This window comes from Somniosus microcephalus, chromosome 34 (assembly GCF_052327205.1).
Source record: "Somniosus microcephalus isolate GS21.2 chromosome 34, FLI_Smic_1.0, whole genome shotgun sequence".
Classification (NCBI taxonomy): Eukaryota; Metazoa; Chordata; class Chondrichthyes; order Squaliformes; family Somniosidae; genus Somniosus; species Somniosus microcephalus.
The window spans coordinates 25904855-25925555 of record NC_141020.1 but is presented as its reverse complement, the minus strand read 5'-3'; positions in this window follow the sequence as shown (position 1 = coordinate 25925555).

Sequence of the window (20701 nt, the reverse complement as noted above, 5' to 3'; positions counted from 1 at the left end):
AGGGTACTGAGTTTGGATGATCAGCCATGATCGCATTGAATGGCGGAACAGGCTCGAGGGGCCGAATGGCTTACTCCTGCTCCAATCTTCTATGATTCTATATACCACAAAAAGCAAAGAACCCAGTACTGAGCCCTGCAGAACCCCACTGGAAACAGCCTTCCAGTCACAAAAACCCTTCAACCATTACCCTTTTGGATCCAACTTGCCACTTCTAAACTGAATACAGAAAGTTTAGAGGGGAAGTGAAAAATGAAATAAGAGGGGCAAAGAGCGGATATGAGAATAGACTGGCAGCTAACATAAAAGGGAATCCAAAAGACTTCTATAGGCACATAAATAGTCAACGGGTAGCAAGAGGAGGGGTGGGGCCGATTAGGCACCAGCAAGGAGATCTAGTGGAGGCAGAGGGCATGGCTGAGGTACTAACTGAGTACTTTGCATCTGTCTTCACCAAGGAAGAGAATACTGCCAAAGTCATAGTGAAAGAGGAAGTAGTGGAGACACTGGATGGGATAAAAATTGATAAAGAGGTATTAGAAAGGCTGTCTGTACTTAAAGTAGATAAGTCACCAGGACCGGATGGGATGCATCCTAGGATGCTGAGGGAAGTAAAGGTGGAAATCGCGGAGGTACTGGCCATAATCTTCCAATCCTCCTTAGATACAGGGGTGGTGCCAGAGGACTGGAGAATTGCAAATGTTACACCCTTGTTCAAAAAGGGGTGTAAGGATAAACCCAGCAACTACAGGCCAGTCACCTTAACCTTGGTAGTGGGAAGCTTTTAGAAATGATAATCCGGGACAAAATTAACAGTCACTTGGACAAGTGTGGATTAATTAAGGAAAGCCAGCACAGATTTGTTAAAGGCAAATCATGTTTAACTAACGTGACTGAATTTTTTGATGAGGTAACAGCGAGTGTTGATGAGGGCAATGCGGTTGATGTGGTGTACATGGACTTCCAAAAGGCGTTTGATAAAATGCCACATAATAGGCTTGCCAGCAAAGTTGAAGCCCATGGAATAAAAGGGACAGTGGCAGCATGGGTACAGAATTGCCTAAGTGACAGGAAACAGAGGGCGCAATCTTGCCAGCCTTGGGGAGGCGGGTATGGATGCGTTGACTACCGGGAAATTGGCAGAATCTGGGGGCGGGTGCCCATCCCGTCCCCAGCCCGCCTCCATGCCATCTTGCCAGGAGGCGGGTAGCCGACCCGCGCCGGGTCCCGTCTCCTCGGAGGCGGGAAGGGGATTACAGCCACTTATCTGCCTGTTAACAGGTAGTGAACAGGCAGATAAGAGGATTATCTCCATTTTGCCCACACAAGTGCAGGCTTCCCGAAGGCTCCGAACCCCACCAGGGTCACTGAGACGAGCAGTGGGTCCGCGGGGGTCAGAGGGGTGCAAAAGTGCGCTGTGGAGGTAAGTGATGGGTGCAAGTGTGGAGAGGTGAGTATGTGAGGTAAGTGGAAAGTGTTAGAAAAAGTTTACTTACCTTTGTTTCTTCCTGCAGGCTTCAATCGTTGGGGATGTGGAGAGTCTCGCACCTCCGCGGTAGAGATGACAGATGGCTGCTGCATTCTCCAATCCAACAACCATCTAATTTCTATTAAAGAAAGAGGTTTAATGATTCTTGAATTAAAGAACTCATCAAACTACAGAGAATGTCAGTGTTTGACAGCTTCACAGAGCTGTCAAACAATGACATTCCATCTGTCAAAATTTTTTGACAGATGAAACATCATACATTGACGTTCTCTGTAACCGGCTTTCCCTTAATTGGCCTGCTAAGCCCGCTGGGTGGGCTTAACAAGGTCAATCAAGGGAGAATAGTGTGGGTTGGCCAGAAGTCGATGGAGTCGGGACTAAAACCTGACAAGTGGGAGTCCCGCCTCCAAACGTGGAGGTATAGTGAACAGTGAGGAGGAGAGTGATAGACAGGAAGACATAGACAGGCTGGTGAAATGGGCGGACACGTGGCAGATGAAATTTAATGCAGAAAAGTGCGAAGTGATACATTTTGGTAGCAAGAATGAGGAGAGGACATTTAAACTAAAGGGTACAAAGCTAAAGGGAGTGCATGAACAGGGAGACCTGGGGATATATGTACACAAATCGTTGAAGATGGCAGGGCAGGTTGAGAAAGCAGTTAAAAAAGCATACGGGATCCTGGGCTTCATAAATAAAGGCACAGAGTACAAAAGCAAGGAAGTTATGATGAACCTTTATAAAACACTGGTTCGGTCTCAACTGGAGTATTGTGTCCAATTCTGGGCACCGCACTTTAGGAAGGATGTGAAGGCCTTAGGGAGATGCAGAAAAGATTTACAAAAATGATTCCACGGATGAGGGACTTCCATGACGTGGATAGACTGGAGAAGCTGGGGTTGTTCTCCTTGGAGCAGGGAAGATTGAGAGGAGATTTGATAGAGGTGTTCAAAATCATGAGGGGTCTGAACAGAGTAGATCGAGAGAAACTGTTCCCATTGGCGGAAGGGTCGAGAACCAGAGGACACGGATTCAAGCTGATTGGCAAAAGAACCAAAGGCGACATGAGGGGAAACTTTTTCCCGCAGCGAGTGGTGAGGATCTGGAATGCACGGCCTGAAAGGGTGGTGGAGGTCAACTCAATCATGGATTTCAAAAGGGAGTTGGATAAGTACCTTAATGAAAAGAAATTGCAGGGCTATGGGAAAATGGCGTGGGAGTGGGACTAGCTGAAAGAAAAACTTGCATTTATATAGCGCCTTTCACGACCACCGGACGTCTCAAAGTGCTTTACAGCCAATGAAGTACTTATGGAGTGTAGTCACTGTTGTAATGTGGGAAACGCAGCAGCCAATTTGCACACAGCAAGCTCCCACAAACAGCAATGTGATAATGACCAGATAAACAGCTTATGTTATGTTGATTGAGGGATAAATATTGGCCAGGACACTCTTATGCTCATTAATAAATAGACATTCTTATTATGAACACAGCTAGCTTTTGCTGGACACTTTTATTGAGCACATGTGGACTAGGTACAGTATCTGTAGAGGCTTCCATCTTGACTGCTGCCTTGTGGGTAGCCTAGTGCCTCATGGGTAATGTAGTCTTAATATACATACAGCTGGGTAGTGTAGTCTTATACATACAGCTATATACAGCTCTACACAGCTCTACGGCTCCACCTAGTGTCCACTATAGAATGACATGTTATTGATCATTACATCCCCCTTTCTTTGAGGTTTAACAAAATCAATATCAATCAACTTTCAAGAAAACAATAAAGATAATATTAGTAACACTTTTGTTAGTGCTCTATAAACATAAACATTTTCAAAACAGTCAACACATTTTCAAAGCTTTACATTGTACTCAAAGATTAAGTCTATCAGGCTCTTTTACTTCATGTGTGGATCTTCTCAACACGAGTAAGTCTGATGTGTCTTCATGAGATTGTTCTGGCGGTGAATGACAAGATGCAGTTGTGGCATTGTCATCGATCTGCTCTTGTATAGATCGAGGTCTCCTTGCGATCTTTGCTTGGAGAGGGTTTCAGTGTTTCCTTCACTCTCCATGCCATAACTCTCAATGTAGTCAATGCACTCTCGAAAAACTGCTGGCAGCTGGATCCCACCATACAGCATAGTCCTCTCAGCAGCCTCAGCTAATGGAACACCAAAGATTGGCCTGAGGGAAGAAGGAGTATCCACCGGAACTGCTTCCTGCTCTGGTGCAGGCTTCTTCTTTTTCTTTTTCTCTTTCCACTGCTTAACAACATCTGCTGCGGTTATATCTTTGGACTTTTTCTCCTTGTGTTTTTCCTCTTTGTGCTTTTCTTCCTTTGGCTTCTCTTTGACCTTAAAGTCTTTTTCTTTCTTCTTGGAGAAACTAGGCTTTTTGAAGACATGGATAGCCTTTGGCCTTTTCATCCTTGATGGGCTCTCTGCTTCATCACAGAATCACAGAAACCTCACAGTGCAGATAGAGGCCATTTCGGCCCATCGAGCCTGCACCGACACATATCCCACCTGATCCCCGTAACCCCTACACCAACACATATCCCACCCTATCCCCACGTATTTAATCCTCCTAACACTAAGGGTCAATTTATCATAGCCAATCAACCTAACCCGCACATCTTTGGATTGTGGGAGGAAACCGGAGCACCCGGAGAAAACCCACGCAAACACGGGGAGAATGTGCAAACTCCACACAGACAGTCACCCGAGGCCGGATTCGAACCCGGGTCCCTGGTGCTGTGCGGCAACAGTGCTAACCACTATGCCACCTGAGTCATCTGGTCTGCTTATGGCACAGTTTATACGGTAGACTCTCTTGACCAGTTCTAAGTCTTCACAAGCTTTGTCACCTAGTATCGAATCAAGTCTTTCAGCCACAACAGAAAACATGAATGATGCACTTTGTCTTTGACTGTCACTTTGAGTCTGCATACACCTAAGCTATCTATTTTCTGTCCATTATAGCTCTTCAGTAGTACTGACTTTTTCTGTATTTTGGGCTTTTCTTTCATATTTTTTATGTCACTCATACTGATTAAGTTTGCTTTTGCCCCAGTGTCCAGTTTCAATGTAACTAATGCTCCATTTATCTGCAGTGGGATCATCCATTTGTCCACTTTTACTGCATTGACTTTATGTTCAGCATTGTCCATTTCTGAGGGCTGCACATTTTCTGTATCTTTTTTGATATCGTCACATGACACCATTCCTACAAAAAATGTCTCACTTAAATCAGTGTCCTCAATCACATTAACTTGTTGCCCTTTTGTTGTTTTTACTTTTGAAAAGCATTGTTTGGCAAAGTGATTCTTTCCATTACACTTTGTGCACATTTTTCCAAATGCTGGGCATTGTCTTAACTGGTGTTTGTAACCACAGCATTTACAATTAAAAATTTCATCCTCCGATTGCTTTTCATTTCTGTTCTGCCCATGTTTCTTCCCCTTATAGGACACAGCACCGACAGCAGCATTATCACTCATTACAATCGCATCATTATTGATTTCACTGAAAGTCTTCGCGTGCTTTCGAGCTAGCTCGCTGGCTTGGCATATTTTCACTGCATTTTCCAAATTTAGTTCGGTTTCTCTCAACTGACGTTCCCTGACTTTTTTATCATGAATACCAAACACAATCTGGTCACGAATCATGGATGATTTCAGCTCAGAGAAATTACATGTCTGTGCTTTCAGTTTCAGATCAGTTATAAAGCTATCAAAAGTCTCATTTTGTTGCTGTGTCCGAGAATGGAAGATGTATCTTTCATACGTCTCATTCTTTTTGGGAGAGCAATGTGCATCAAATTTTTTTAGCACATCTTCTAATTTTTCTCTGTTCTCCTCTGGATTAAATACAAATGTATTAAATACCTCTATCGCCTGTGGGCCTGCAACCGTAAGCAGCAACGCTATCTTCCTTGCGTCTGGCTTCGTACCGAATCCGATGGCTGCAATGTAGAGTTCGAATTGTTGTTTAAAAATCCGCCAATTGTAGTCGACATTTCCCTCGAGATTCAAACGCTCTGGTGGCTTCAAATTCTCCATGTCGCTTTTCACAATTTTCAGTAGATCTTCACCATCCTGGTACCATCTTATGTTCATTAATAAATAGACATTCTTATTATGAACACAGCTAGCTTTTGCTAGACACTTTTATTGAGCACATGTGGACTAGGTACAGTATCTGTAGAGGCTTCCATCTTGACTGCTGCCTTGTGGGTAGCCTAGTGCCTCATGGGTAATGTAGTCTTAATATACATACAGCTGGGTAGTGTAGTCTTATACATACAGCTATATACAGCTCTACACAGCTCTACGGCTCCACCTAGTGTCCACTATAGAATGACATGTTATTGACCATTACAGACACCTCTCCTATTCTTCTTCAGAATAGGGCAATGTGATCTTTTACGTCCACCTGAGAGAGCACACGGGGCCTCGGTTTAACATCTCATCCGAAAGATGGTACCTCCGACAGTGCAGCACTCCACAACCCACAACCTTCTGACTGAGAGGCGAGGGTGCTACCAACTGATCCGACCATTTTGAATTGACTTCTACCTTCTTGTTCTTGTCTGGCAACACTGAATGCCCGCCTTTTATAGACATGATGGCGTATATGTTGACGGTGCGATTGCGTAAAACGGATGATAAGAACATCAGAATTAGGAGCAGGAGTAGGCCATACGGCCCCTCGGGCCTGCTCCGCCACACGGCCCCTCGGGCCTGCTCCGCCATACGGCCCCTCGGGCCTGCTCCGCCACAGGGCCCCTCGGGCCTGCTCCGCCACACGGCCCCTCGAGCCTGCTCCGCCACACGGCCCCTCGAGCCTGCTCCGCCACACGGCCCCTCGAGCCTGCTCCGCCACACGGCCCCTCGAGCCTGCTCCGCCACACGGCCCCTCGAGCCTGCTCCGCCACACGGCCCCTCGAGCCTGCTCCGCCATACGGCCCCTCGAGCCTGCTCCGCCATACGGCCCCTCGGGCCTGCTCCGCCATACGGCCCCTCGAGCCTGCTCCGCCATTCAATAAGATCATGGCTGATCTTCAACCTCAACTCCACTTTCCTGCCCGATCTCCATATCCCTTGATTCCCCCAGAGAGCAAAAATCTCTCGATCTCAGTCTTGAACATACTCAATGATTCAGCATCCACGGCCCTTTGGGGCAGAGAATTCCAAAGATTCACAACCCTCTGAGTGAAGTAATTCCTCCTCCTCTCAGTTTTAAATGGTCAACCCCTATTCCTGAGACTATGCCCCCTGGATCTAGACTCTCCAGCCTCTCAGCATTCATCCTGTCAAGCCCTCTCAGTATCTTGTATGTTTCAATGAGATCACCTCTCATTCTTCTAAACTCCAGAGAGTATAGGCCCAATCTCTCCTCATAGGACAACCCTCTCATCACAGGGATCAGTCTAGTGAACCTTCGTTACACCGGCACTAGGGCATGTCCTTTCGCAGATAAGGAGACCAAAACTGTGCCCAGTACTCCAAGTGTGGTCTCACCAAAGCCCTGTACAATTGTAGCAAGACTTCCTTACTCGTGTACTCCAGCCCCCTTGTAATAAAGGCCAACATGCCATTTGCCTTCCTAATTTATTGCTGTACCTGCATGCTAACTCTCTGTGTTTCCTGTACGAGGACACCTAACTCTATCTGAACACCAACATGTAACAGTTTCTCACCATTTAATAAATATTCTGTTTTCTATTCTTCCTACCAAAGTGAATAACCTCACATTTCCCCACATTATACTCCATCTGCCACCTTATTGCCCACTCACTTAACCTGTCTATATCACTTTGCAGGCTCCTTGTGTTCTCCTCACAGCTTACTTTCCCACCTAGCTTTGTATCATCAGCAAACTTGGATACATTACATTCTGTCCCTTCATCTAAGTCATTAATACATATTGTAAATAGCTGAGGCCCCAACACTGATCCTTGCGGCACCCCGCTAGTTACGGCCTGCCAACCTGAAAAGGACCCATTTATCCCAACTCTCTGTTTTCTGTCCTTTAACCAATCCTCTATCCATGTTAATATATTCCCCTCAACCCCATGAGCCCTTATCTTGCGTAGCAACCTTTTATGTGGCACCTTATCGAATGCTTTTTGGAAATCCAAATATACTGCATCCACTGGTTCCCCTTCATCTACTCTGCTAGTTACATCCTCAAAAAACTCGAATAGTGAGTCAGCAGCCCATTTTACATCTCCCCCGAGTTACATTTACGGTGACGTCAATCGGGAGCGATGTAACACAGCCCACCGGCTCGCTATCACCTGTATTACACGACCGCATGAAGTCAAGACATATCCCGATATGTACTAATGACAGAAAATGTGTGACTTCGCCCCCATCATTACCATCTCATTTTCTGGCACCATCGGAAATCGCAGTGGGGCCAATATACGTGCAGAGATCCAGCACAACGGATCTCAGCCCCAATTCCCACCCTGTCCCACCGGAATACTGTGGCGGGATCGAAAGAAAAACCCATGCTTTTCTGTCTGTTTACCTCTGACTCTCTCACCCTCTGTAAGAAAGGAGATTCGAATCAGCCAGGTGTCAGGTTTCTGTTCAAACAAAGGCTTATTATTGAGGTCAGAGTAGATATCTGACAGCGAGATGTGCTCAGAATTTTGCCTATTTTCCCTTCTGTGCCAGGTTTGATTTCCAACAGGACAGAAATTGAAGGTTTGCAGGGCCCTCGAAGCTAAAACTTTATTGGTTCAGCCTCTGATGTCCTAGGATATGAAGCTTCACCTGAGCAGCTTTGTGATCACAGTGTTAAATGAGGTGACGCTGTAATAATATATACACGGCCTCCCACTCTATGACATGCAGTGAAATAAAACCCGGCACCAGCAAAGTTCAGATCAGCTGGTACAACAGCACCGTGGATCAGAGGCACTTCACCTGTCACCACATAGGAGCAGGAGGAGGCCATTCGGCCCCTCGAGCCTGTTCTGCCATTTAAAGAGATCATGGCTGATCATCCAAATTCAGAACCCTGACCCTGCTTTCTCCCCATATCCCTTGATCCCTTTAGCCTTAAGAAATATATCTAACTCCTTCTTGAATATATTTAATGAATTGGCCTCAGCTGCCCTGTGTGGCAGAGAATTCCACAGGTTCACCACTCTCTGGGTGAAGAAATTCCTCCTCATCTCAGTCCTAAATGGCTTACCCCTTATCCTTAGACTGTGACACCTGGTTCTGGACTCCCCCGCCATCGGGAACATCCTTCCTGCATCTAGTCTGTCTAGTCCTGTTAGAATTTTATAAGTTTCAATGAGATCACCTCTCATTCTTCTAAACTCTAGCGAATAAAAGCCTAATCGACCCAATTTCTCCTCATACGTCATTCCTGCCATCCCAGGTATCAGTCTGGTGAATCTTCGCCGCACTCTCTCCATGGCAAGAACATCCTTCCTCAGATAAGGTGACCAAAACTGCACACAATACTCAAGGTGTGGTCTCACCAAGGCCCTGTACAACTGCAGCAAGACATCCTTGTTCCTGTACTCGAATCCTCTCGCTATGAAGGCCAACATACCATTTGTCTTCTTAACCGCCTGCTGCGCCTGCATGCTTACCTTCAGCAACTGGTGCACAAGGACACCCAGGTCTCGTTGCACTTCCCCTTTTCCCAATCTATTGCCATTCAGATAATAATCTGCCTTCCTGTTTTTGCCACCGAAGTGGATATCCTCGCATTTATCCACATTATACTGCATCTGCCATGCTTCTGCCCAATCATCCAACTTGTCCAAATCATCCTGGAGTTTCTCTGCATCCTTCTCACAGCACACACGCCCACCTAGCTTTGTGTTGTCTGCAAACTCGGAGATATTACATCTAGTTCACTCATCTAGATCATTAATATATATTGTGAATAACTTATAATAGTTACCCCATTTACCCACCTTGGCTCTATATCCCTTGATACACTTAACCAGCAAGTGTCCTGCCCACGATGACCGTGTTTTGTTTTTAAGTAACGTCTGGTAGGAACAAGACCTGTTCCTCCTCACCCCAGACTCTCTCTGATTGGACATCTTCCTGGAGGTTTCATCACGTGACCTCCTGCCTCACACTGCTCCGCCCCCCCAGACAGGGCTCAGCGATCCCAGAACCAATGGATCAGATCAGAGCTCCGCGGTCCTGCCACATCCAGTCGTGAATGGTGGTGGACCATTAAACAACTGACAGGAGGAGGAGGCTCCAAGGACATCCCCAACTTCAACGGCAGCGGAGCCCAGCGCGTGAGTGCAAAAGGCAAGGCTGAAGCGTTTGCGACCATCTTCAGCCAGAAGTGCCGAGTGGATGATCCATCTCAGCCTTCTCCTGAGGTCCCCACCATCGCAGATGCCACACTCCCGCCATTGGTCGCCCGGCATGCCCATCCTCGCGGTGCACCGCCTTCCCACGGCCAATCGGAACGCGAATAGACCCTTCATTACCTGATTACTTTTCTTTCCCATGTCTGATATCTTTATAACTAGCAAACAAAAGTGTTCAAGGGAAATTTAAAAAAAACACAATTTATTTAATGGCCCGATGCTGGCGGCAGTGTCCTGGCGATTAATCTTCAATTCCTGCAGACTCCAGGCCATGGCAACCTACCCTAGAGAATGAGCTATGGGGAAAGATCAGAGAAACACTGGCTCTACAGTCTAGAGAGAAGAGGTTTGGAGAGAGGGGGGAAAGTACATCTCATTGAGGTACAGGTCTCACTGCTTATAGCGGGTGCATTGGTGTTAATGCAACTTGCCCGCTACATGTGGTGGATGGTATAACTGGCAGCCGTGTGCCGAACTACACCTGTCCTCCGACTGTGACAGCTGGGGAAATAGTCAGACCAGGCTGGCTGTGCAATTCAACGCTGTGGCTCAGTGGGCAGCATCCTCTCACCTCTGGGTCAGAAAGTTGTGGGTTCAAGTCCCACTCCAGAGACTTGAGCCAATGATCTAGGCTGACACTGAGGGAGTGTTGCATTGTCGGAGGTGCTGTCTTTTGGATGAGACGTTAAACCGAGGCCCTGTCTGCTCTCTCAGGCGGATGTAAAAGATTCCGTGGCACTATTTTGAAGAAGAGTAGGGGAGTTCTCCCCGGTGTCCTGGGGCCAATATGTATCTCTCAACCAACACCTAAAATCAGATGACCTGGTCGTTATCACATTGCTATTTGTGGGAGCTTGCTGTGCACAAATTGGCTGCTGCATTTCCTACATTACAACAGTGACTACACTTCAAAAGTACTTCATTGGCTGTGAAGCGCTTTGGGACATCCTGAGTCATGAAAGGCGCTATAGAAATGCAAGTCTTTCTTTTCTTTTTAAAAGCCCTATATAAAAGTAAGTTGTTGTTGTTTAAAGGGTGATGGGGAAAGGAAAGTTATTTATGGTAGAATGCAATAAAATAAATGAAGTTGCACATGTGTGATACAGTGCATGCAAATTACATGGGTAATTACATTAATAGGACCCCGGGTGACTGAGAGAGATTGTCGTAGCATTTAAACAAGAGCTCACTGGGGCAGTACCCCATATCATCACAGCATCAGCTTTTGAATAATTAGTCTCACACTCTCTTCCAGGCAGACTTGCGTTGTTTTCTGCTCCATTGGAATTTACAGTACAGAAGGAGGCCATTTGGCCCCTTGTGTCTGCTGGCTCTCCATACACTGCGCTGATCTCCCCCCGTCTTCCTCTGCTTGTAGTGTTTATCTGTACTTCCATAGGATTACATCGGATATAAGGCACAGAAACAGGCCATTCGGCCCAACCAGTCCGTGCCGGCGTTTATGCTCCACTTGAGCCTCCTCCCGTCTTTCCTCATCTAACTCTATCAGCATAACCCTCTATTCCCTTCTCCCTCATACGCTTATCTAACCTCCCCTTAAACGCATCTATATTGGCCTCAACCACTCCCTGTGGTAGCGAGTTCCACATTCTCACCACTCTCTGGGTAAAGAAGTTTCTTCTGAATTCCCTATTGGATTTCTTGGTGACTATCTTATATTGATGGCCTCTAGTTATGCTCTTCCCCACAAGTGGAAACATTCTCTCTGTATCCATTCTATCAAAACCTTTCATAATTTAAAAGACCTCTATTAGGTCACCCCTAAGCCTTCTCTTTTCAAGAGAAAAGAAACTCAGCCTGTTCATCATTTCTGGTATCATTCTTGTAAGTCTTTTTTGCACCCTCTCCAGCGCCTCTATATCCTGCAAATGTCTACCTATTTACTCCCTGTGGCAAACCACGCTCATGCACTAACAACTCTGTGTGTAAAGAAATATTTCCCAACCTCTTTCCTCAATCATTTAGTGACGATTTTAAGTTGATTGGTAATGATATTGCCACATCTGATGTTTTATTTGAGGTTACACTTTAGTAATCCTTCTAATTAAGGGAACACTACCTTTTGCACTTTGAAAGTGCACTTAAACTTGAAACAATAAAAATGAGGAATTAATAAACCTTTAAGGGGCATTCCGCTTTAAGAGCCATAAGAGGCATTCTGATTTAAGAGGCATTCGCTTTAAGAGGCATTCCGTTTTAAGAGGCATTCGCTTTAAGAGACATTCTGCTTTAAGAGGCATTCCGCTTTAAGAGGCATTCGCTTTAAGAGACATTCTGCTTTAAGAGGCATTCCGCTTTAAGAGGCATTCGCTTTAAGAGACATTCTGCTTTAAGAGGCATTCCGCTTTAAGAGGCATTCGCTTTAAGAGACATTCTGCTTTAAGAGGCATTCCGCTTTAAGAGGCATTCGCTTTAAGAGACATTCTGCTTTAAGGGGCATTCCGCTTTAAGGGGCATTCCACTTCAAGAGGCATAAGAGACATTCCGCTTTAAGAGGCATTAGCTTTAAGAGGCATTCCGCTTTAAGAGGCATTCCGCTTTAAGAGGCATAAGAGACATTCCGCTCTAAGAAGCATTCCGCTTTAAGAGGCATTCCGCTTTAAGAGGCATAAGAGACTTCCGCTTTAAGAGGCATTAGCTTTAAGAGGCATTCCGCTTTAAGGGGCATTCCGCTTTAAGAGGCATTCCGCTTTAAGGGGCATTCCGCTTTAAGGGGCATTCCGCTCTAAAGGGCATTCCGCTGTAAGAGGCATAAGAGGCATTCTGCTTTAAGAGGCATTCCGCTTTAAGAAGCTTTCCGCTGTAAGAGGCATAAGAGGCATTCCGCTTTAAGAGGCATTCGCTTTAAAGGGCATTCCGCTTTAAGGGGCATTCCATTTTAAAGGCATTCCACTTTAAGAGGCATTCGCTTTAAAGGGCATTCCGCTTTAAGGGGCATTCCATTTTATAGGCATTCCGCTTTAAGAGGCATCCCGCTTTAAGGGGCATTCCGCTCTAAAGGGCATTCCGCTCTAAGGGGCATTCCGCTTTAAGGGGCATAAGAGGCATTCTGCTTTAAGAGGCATTCGCTTTAAGGGGCATTCCGCTTTAAGAGGCATTCCGCTTTAAGAGGCATTCCGCTTTAAGAGGCATTCGCTTTAAGGGGCATTCCGCTTTAAGGGGCATTCCAGATTTGCAGTAATAGTGTGGAGGACGAGTTCATGGAATGTATACATGGTAGTTTTCTAGATCAGTATGTTGAGGAACCAACTAGGGAACAGGCTATTATCTAGTATTGTGCAACGAGAAAGGGTTAATTAATAACCTTGTAGTAAAGGGCCTTTAGGGAACAGTGACCATAATATGATTGAATTTTATATTCAGTTTGAAAGTGATTTAGTTAAATCCGAAACTAGAGTCTGTAGAGGGTGGTGTGTGTGTAGTCAGCTTGACCCTGACTGTTTTGAGCAGTTCGAATCACTCCCACACCCCTGGGTTCTAGACACCGGATTAGGTACAGGCAGCGATACAGAATTGGAGTAGACAACTGGTTTGGTGCAAGAAAACTGTATTTTATTTAGAGACACTTAAAATTACACACTTAAATTACTGGAGTGATTACAGGCATATAAAAGTACACTTAATTAAGAATGGGGAACACACGGCACAACGAGGGAAAATCACATTAATAATCCCCCTACCCTTGTCCCACCTCCAATACCTAATTAAATTGCACTACAAGAGCCAGGGATTATGCTCACCAATAGGGGTTTCTTGACAGTTCGAATCCTGTCAATTAAGCCGGTTGCGTTTTGGGGTTCGCTCTTTGTGTCCTTTGGGGCCTGCCGTCGCCACGTGGTCCCAGTCTTAGAATCTGCGAAGATTCTTCAGTTGGGTGGAGTCCACAGATGCGGTAAGGGCGCGGTTATGGATTTGTCTGGATGAGTACCTTCTTTTCTCCATTAGAGATAGGGAGTAAAGTCTTTGTTGGGTACTTTAGCTTGTAGAGTGGAAAACTTCGGGTTTTGTTCTTCTGGTGGTGGTCTGGTCGTCAAGTCTTTGTTGCGGTTGGGGTTCGGTTGGCGGTCTTCGGTGTCGGCTCGGTCACGGTGGCCTAGATCATTACCTGTGTACTGGTAATGATCTGAAGGTATGGTTTACCCGGCCCTTTGTTACCGCGGTGCTCGTGGTCGGTCTTCGTGTAAGGCTGCAGTTGCGGCCTAGTCGTCTTTGGTCGAGCCTGCCCCACCGTGCCTCCTCGCCGTGATGTTCCGTCTGCTTCTTTGAGTTTTGAGTAACCTGGCCCTGAGCGTGTGCCTGCTTGTCCCCAATGTCTCCACAGTGCTCCTTGGTTACCGGTGGGCCTACAATTATACTCTTTTGGAGTTCTTTATCTGCACGCCAAATCAGGGCTAGTTCTTTGTCTAATTTTGGTGGGCTTGTTTAAGGCGATTATAGTCGTTCACCTTAACTGATTTTTGGGTGGTTGCTCCGTTGCTAAATGGTCTTTAATGTCTTGGTGTTTGTTATGCATAATGTAAATCGGTATCTTCCTGGCTTGGTAGCCGGTTTAAATTGTAAGTGATTATATATGCATAGTCTTGATGGCTTTAAGTTTTTGCAAGATTAAGTCATTTCCTGGGTTGATTTGTTTTAAAGGGAAGAATGCGTGTTCTGTCTCCTTTAGCTGTCTGGTTTGAAATCACAAATCAAGCTGTCTCCCACAGGCCCGGGCATGTCAAGTTTTGAGCTTTGAACTTGACATGCTGTTTGCAGGGTCCTGCCTTTAACCTTGCAGGTTTTGCCATGAAGTCCAAAAGCCATTGTCCTTCAGGGTTCCCTTATTAAATAACTTGTCCTTCAGGGTCCCTCATTTAATAACTTGGGAGATGTGGGAATTTTGTGAATCCTACAGGCCTTAAATCTAAACAAAGCAAACTATGTTGATATGAGGGGCGAGTTGGCTAAGGTAGATTGGGAAACGAAATTAAAAGGTATGATGGTAGACAAGCAATGGCTAGCATTAAAAAAATTAATACATAATTTACAACAAATATACATTTCTTTAAGGCACAAAAACCCCACAGGAAAAGTGGTCCAACCATGGCTAACAAGAGAAGTTAAAGATAGTATTAGATCAAAGGAAGAAGCTTATAATGTTGGCAAAAAGAGTCGTAAGCCTAAGGATTGGGAGGATTTTAGAATTCAGCAAAGGAGGACCAAGAAATTGATAAAGAAAGGGAAAATAGGATAGGAGAGTAAACTAGCAAGAGACATAAAAACAGACTGTAAAAGCTTCTATAGGTATGTAAAAAGGAAAAGATTAGTGAAAGTAAATGTGGGTCCCTTACTAGGTGTGTGGATGAGGGTAACGCAGTGGATGTGGTATACATGGATTTCAGTAAGGCCTTCGATAAAGTCCCGCACAGGAGACTGGTCAAGAAGGTAAGAGCCCATGGAATCCAGGGTGCCTTGGCACATTGGATACAAAACTGGCTTAGTGGCAGAAGGCAGAGGGTGATGGTCGAAGGTTGTTTTTGTGACTGGAAACCTGTGGCCAGTGGGGTACCACAGGGATCGGTGCTGGGTCCCTTGCTGTTTGTGGTCTACATTAATGACTTGGATATGAATGTAAAGGGTATGATCAGTAAATTCGCGGATGATACTAAAATTGGTAGGGTGGTAAATAGCGAGGAGGGTAGCCTCAGTCTGCAGAACGATATAGATGGGTTGGTCAGATGGGCGGAACAGTGGCAAATGGAATTTAACCCGGAAAAGTGCGAGGTGATGCACTTTGGGGGGTCTAACAAGGCAAGGGAATACACAATGAAGGGAAAGACCCTAGGCAAGACGGAGGGTCAGAGGGATCTGGGTGTGCAGGTACACAGATCCCTGAAGGCGGCGGAACAGGTGGATAAGGTGGTAAAAAAGGCATATGGGATACTTGCCTTCATTAGCCGAGGCATTGAATATAAGAGCAAGGAGGTTATGATGGAGCTGTATAAAACACTGGTTAGGCCACAGCTGGAATACTGTGTGCAGTTCTGGTCGCCACACTACAGGAAAGATGTGATCGCGTTAGAGAGGGTGCAGAGGAGGTTCACCAGGATGTTACCAGGGCTGGAGCGCTTCAGCTATGAAGAGAGACTGGGCAGATTGGGTTTGTTTTCCTTGGAGCAGAGGAGGCTGAGGGGGGACATGATTGAGGTGTACAAAATTGTGAGGGGCATAGATAGGATGGATGCTGAGGAGCTTTTCCCCTTAGTAGAGGGGTCAATAACTAGGGGGCATAGATTCAAGGTAAAGGGCGGGAGGTTTAGAGGGGATTTGAGAAAGAACTTTTTCACCCAGAGGGTGGTTGGAGTCTGGAACTCACTGCCTGAAAGGGTTGTGGAGGCAGAAACCCTCACAACATTTAAGAAGCATTTGGATGAGCATTTGAAATGCCATAGCATACAAGGCTACGGGCCAAATGCTGGAATATGGGATTAGATTAGACAGGGCTTGATGGCCGGCATGGACACGATGGGCCGAAGGGCCTCTATCCGTGCTGTATTACTCTATGACTCTATGACTCTATGACTCTTACAGGCTGAGACAGGAGAAATTATAATGGGGAATAAGGAAATGGCAGAGTGTGGTAAACCACTGTTGTTAGTATTGTTGTTCACCACTGTTGTTAGTACTGTTGTTCACTGTTAGTACTGTTGTTCACTCTTGCATATTGTTGTACTTGTCTGTGCATGCCTCAGCTGACTCTGCCCCTGGCTCCACCCTCATGGCTGGATATAAAGGTGGCTGCTCGGCAGCCCCCGGCCCTTTTGGATACCAGGCAACCACAAGAGGCATGCTCTGTTCTTTGGTAATAAAAGCCTGTCTGTTACTTTTTCAACTTCCAGTCTTTTGTAGCAATTGATAGTGCATCAATTTTATTACCAAAGTTAAATGTTGGCTGCGAATGCTGAACAACCGATGGCACAAAACGCTGAGCAGCAGGCGCTGCTGCGAGCCCTCAGACCAACATGCCTGGACCTAGACCCCCAAGAAGCGGGTTCGTCGACTAAATTCGCACAATGGCTGCATTGCTTTGAGGCGTATCTGGAAGCCTCGACCGTGACTCTTGATGAAAATAAACTGAAAATCCTGGCCTCGAAGGTGAGCCACCAAGTCTATACTTTAATCCAAGATGTGACGACCTACGCGGCGGCTATCGACCTACTGAAAGGGCAGTATGCACGCCCGGTTAACACGGTCTATGCCAGGCACCTTTTAAGATCTCGCAGACAGAGGCCCGGGGAATCGGTGGAGGCCTTCCTACGGGCACTGCGGGTACTCGGACGCGGCTGCGACTGCAAGGAAGTATCGGCCGCGGCACATGCGGAGGGACTGATACAAGACGCTTTCGTTGCGGGTCTAAGGTCCGACTACTCCCGGCAGAGGCTGCTGGAGAAGGGTGAAATAGACCTGACAAAGGCAGTGTCCCTCGCGCTCTCGCTCGACGCGGCCCACAGAAATATGGACGCTTTCTCCCCTAATCGCCCCGCGCCGTGGACGCCGCAATCTTGGGCCATGGGACCACCACCTCTGACTGCTGCAGCGATGTCCAAGGCACAAAAATGCTATTTTTGTGGCCAAGCTAAACACCCTAGAGCACGCTGCCCCGCGAAGAATGCTACCTGCTCCGGCTGTGGGAAGAAAGGTCACTACGTTAGCGCCTGCAAAGGGAAGACCGCTAACGCCAGCAGCGCCGCGTGCGAACCGTGGGCGCAGCCATCTTGCCCGCCATCTTGGGCTCCCCCAGCCGCGTGGGGATCGGGACCGTGGGCGCCGCCATTTTGTCCGCCATCTTGGACGCCTCCGACTTCGGTTACGGGGGACCCGGACTCCACCACCGCCTCATCGGACGACCGCATCGACGCGCTTGAACATGCGCTGGCTTCCGTGACGCTGGATCAATCTCTCCCGCATCAACTGTCCAGGTCCATGATGGACATTACGGTAAACGGCCGCGCCACTACCTGCCTTTTTGACAGCGGGAGCACGGAGAGTTTTATACACCCCGACACGGTGCGCAGTTACTCTCTCCCGGTCCTGCCGACGCGTCATCGCATCTCTATGGCTTCCAAAGCCCAGTCAGCGGAAGTCAGTGGCTACTGTATGGTGACTCTTTCAGTGCGGGGTACTGAATACAAAAATTTTAAACTTCTGGTCCTGCCCGATCTCTGCGCTGCCGTCCTACTGGGGTTGGATTTTCAGTGCCACCTTAAGAGTGTCACTTTAGCGTACGGTGGACCCCTCCCCCCTCTCACGGTCTGCAGCCAGCAGTTTTTAAATCGCCCGCCGCGCGCCATTTGCAGCCTCTCCACCCTTAAAGTCCCCCCCCCCTCCTTGTTCGCTAACCTCACCCGCGGCTGTAAGCCCATCGCTACCAAAAGTAGGCGTTACAGTGCCGGGGATAGGGGTTTCATTAAATCCGAGGTAGCGAGACTCCTGAAGGAAGGGATTATCGAGAGCAGCAATAGCCCATGGCGAGCACAAGTGGTGGTGGTGAAGACTAGAGGAAAACAGCGCCTAGTTATTGACTACAGCCAGACGATCAATCGCTACACCCAGTTGGATGCATACCCACTCCCCCGCATATCTGACATGGTCAATCAGATAGTACAATACCGGGTGTTCTCGACGATTGATCTGAAGTCGGCATACCACCAGCTCCCCATCAGGGCTGAGGACCGCCAGTACACAGCTTTTGAAGCTGACGGTCGGCTCTATCACTTTCTCAGAGTTCCCTTCGGCGTCACCAACGGAGTTTCTGTCTTCCAACGGGAGATGGACCGGATGGTTGACCAGAACGCGCTCCAGGCCACTTTCCCATATCTAGACAACGTCACCATCTGCGGCCACGACCAGCAGGACCACGACGTTAATCTAGGGAAATTCCTCCGGACGGCCCAGCGGCTGAATCTCACATACAACAAAGACAAATGTATGTTTCGTACTAAGTGCCTTGCTATTCTTGGCTGCGTAGTGGAGAACGGAGTCATCGGCCCCGACCCCGATAGAATGCGCCCTCTTATGGAGCTCCCCCTCCCCCACTGCCAGAAAGCACTGAAGAGATGCCTGGGGTTTTTCTCTTACTATGCTCAGTGGGTGCCCAACTATGCAGATAAAGCCCGACCCCTCATCAAGTCCACCTCCTTCCCCCTGACAGCAGAGGCCTGTGCAGCCTTCACTCTCATAAAAAGCGATATTGCGAAGGCCACAATGCACGCTGTGGATGAGTCCCTCCCTTTTCAAGTGGAGAGCGACGCATCCGACTTTGCCCTAGCTGCAACCCTTAACCAGGCGGGGAGACCCGTGGCCTTTTTCTCAAGGACCCTCCAGGGCCCCGAGATTCGACACTCCTCTGTCGAAAAGGAGGCCCAGGCCATTGTGGAAGCCGTGCGACATTGGCGGCATTACCTGGCCGGAAAACGATTTACCCTGCTCACTGACCAGCGTTCAGTAGCTTTTATGTTTCATAAATAATAAGCAGCAGGGCAAAATCAAGAACGACAAGATATTAAGGTGGAGAATCGAACTCTCCACCTACAATTACGATATCTTGTACCGGCCCGGGAAACTCAATGAGCCCCCAGATGCCCTATCACGTAGTACGTGCGCCAACGCGCAGGTTGATAGATTACAGACCCTCCACAATGACCTCTGCCACCCGGGGGTCACCAGGTTCTTCCATTTTATCAAATCCCGTAACCTGCCCTACTCCATCGAGGAGGTCAGGACCATGACCAGGAACTGCCAGATCTGTGCCGAGTGCAAGCCGCATTTTTATAGGCCAGACAGAGCAAGCCTGATCAAAGCCACGCGCCCCTTCGAGCGGCTGAGCATCGATTTTAAAGGGCCCCTCCCCTCCTCTGACCGCAATGTGTACTTCCTCAATATAATTGATGAGTACTCCCATTTCCCGTTTGCCATCCCTTGCTCGGACATGACCAGTACCACGGTCATTAAATGTCTGAATGACCTCTTCGCATTGTTCGGTTTCCCTAGCTATATCCATAGCGACAGGGGCTCATCTTTTATGAGCGACGCACTTCGGCAGTACCTGCTCGCGAGAGGCATTGCTACAAGCAGGACCACCAGCTACAACCCCCGGGGTAACGGCCAGGTGGAAAGGGAGAATGCAACAGTCTGGAAGGCAGTCCTTTTAAACTTAAAATCTAAGGGCCTTCCGACCTCCCGCTGGCAGGAGGTCCTCCCTGCGGCGCTCCATTCCATTCGGTCACTGCTCTGTACACCCACCAATGCCACTCCTCACGAGAGAATGTTCTCCTTCCCCAGGAAGTCCACGTCGGGGATTTCGCTACCAACATGGCTGACTTCTCCAGGACCCGTCCTACTGCGGAAGCACGTGAGGACCCATAAGGCGGACCCCCTGGTCGAGAGGGTGAGCCTCCTCCACGCCAACCCGCAGTATGCTTACGTGGTGTACCCGGACGGGCGGGAGGACACAGTCTCCATTCGAGACCTCGCACCTGCGGGTGCTCCTGAAACACCCTCTTCGCCACCCACCGCTACTCCTGCCTACCCCCAGGACACAGTCCCCGCACGAGACCTCGCACCTTCGGGTGCCTCTGAGAGACCACCATCGCTACCTCCCATTACCCATGCTCTGACTCCTGTAGACGGCATGCAGCAGCCCCAGGGTCCGCCACCTGCTACACCTCCTCTGAACGAGACACCGGGTTCAACGTTGGATGCTGCACCATCACCGCCGCTGCTGCGACGCTCAGGACGGCTTACAAGGCCTCCTGATAGACTTCAGTACACGAATTTTTAGTGCAC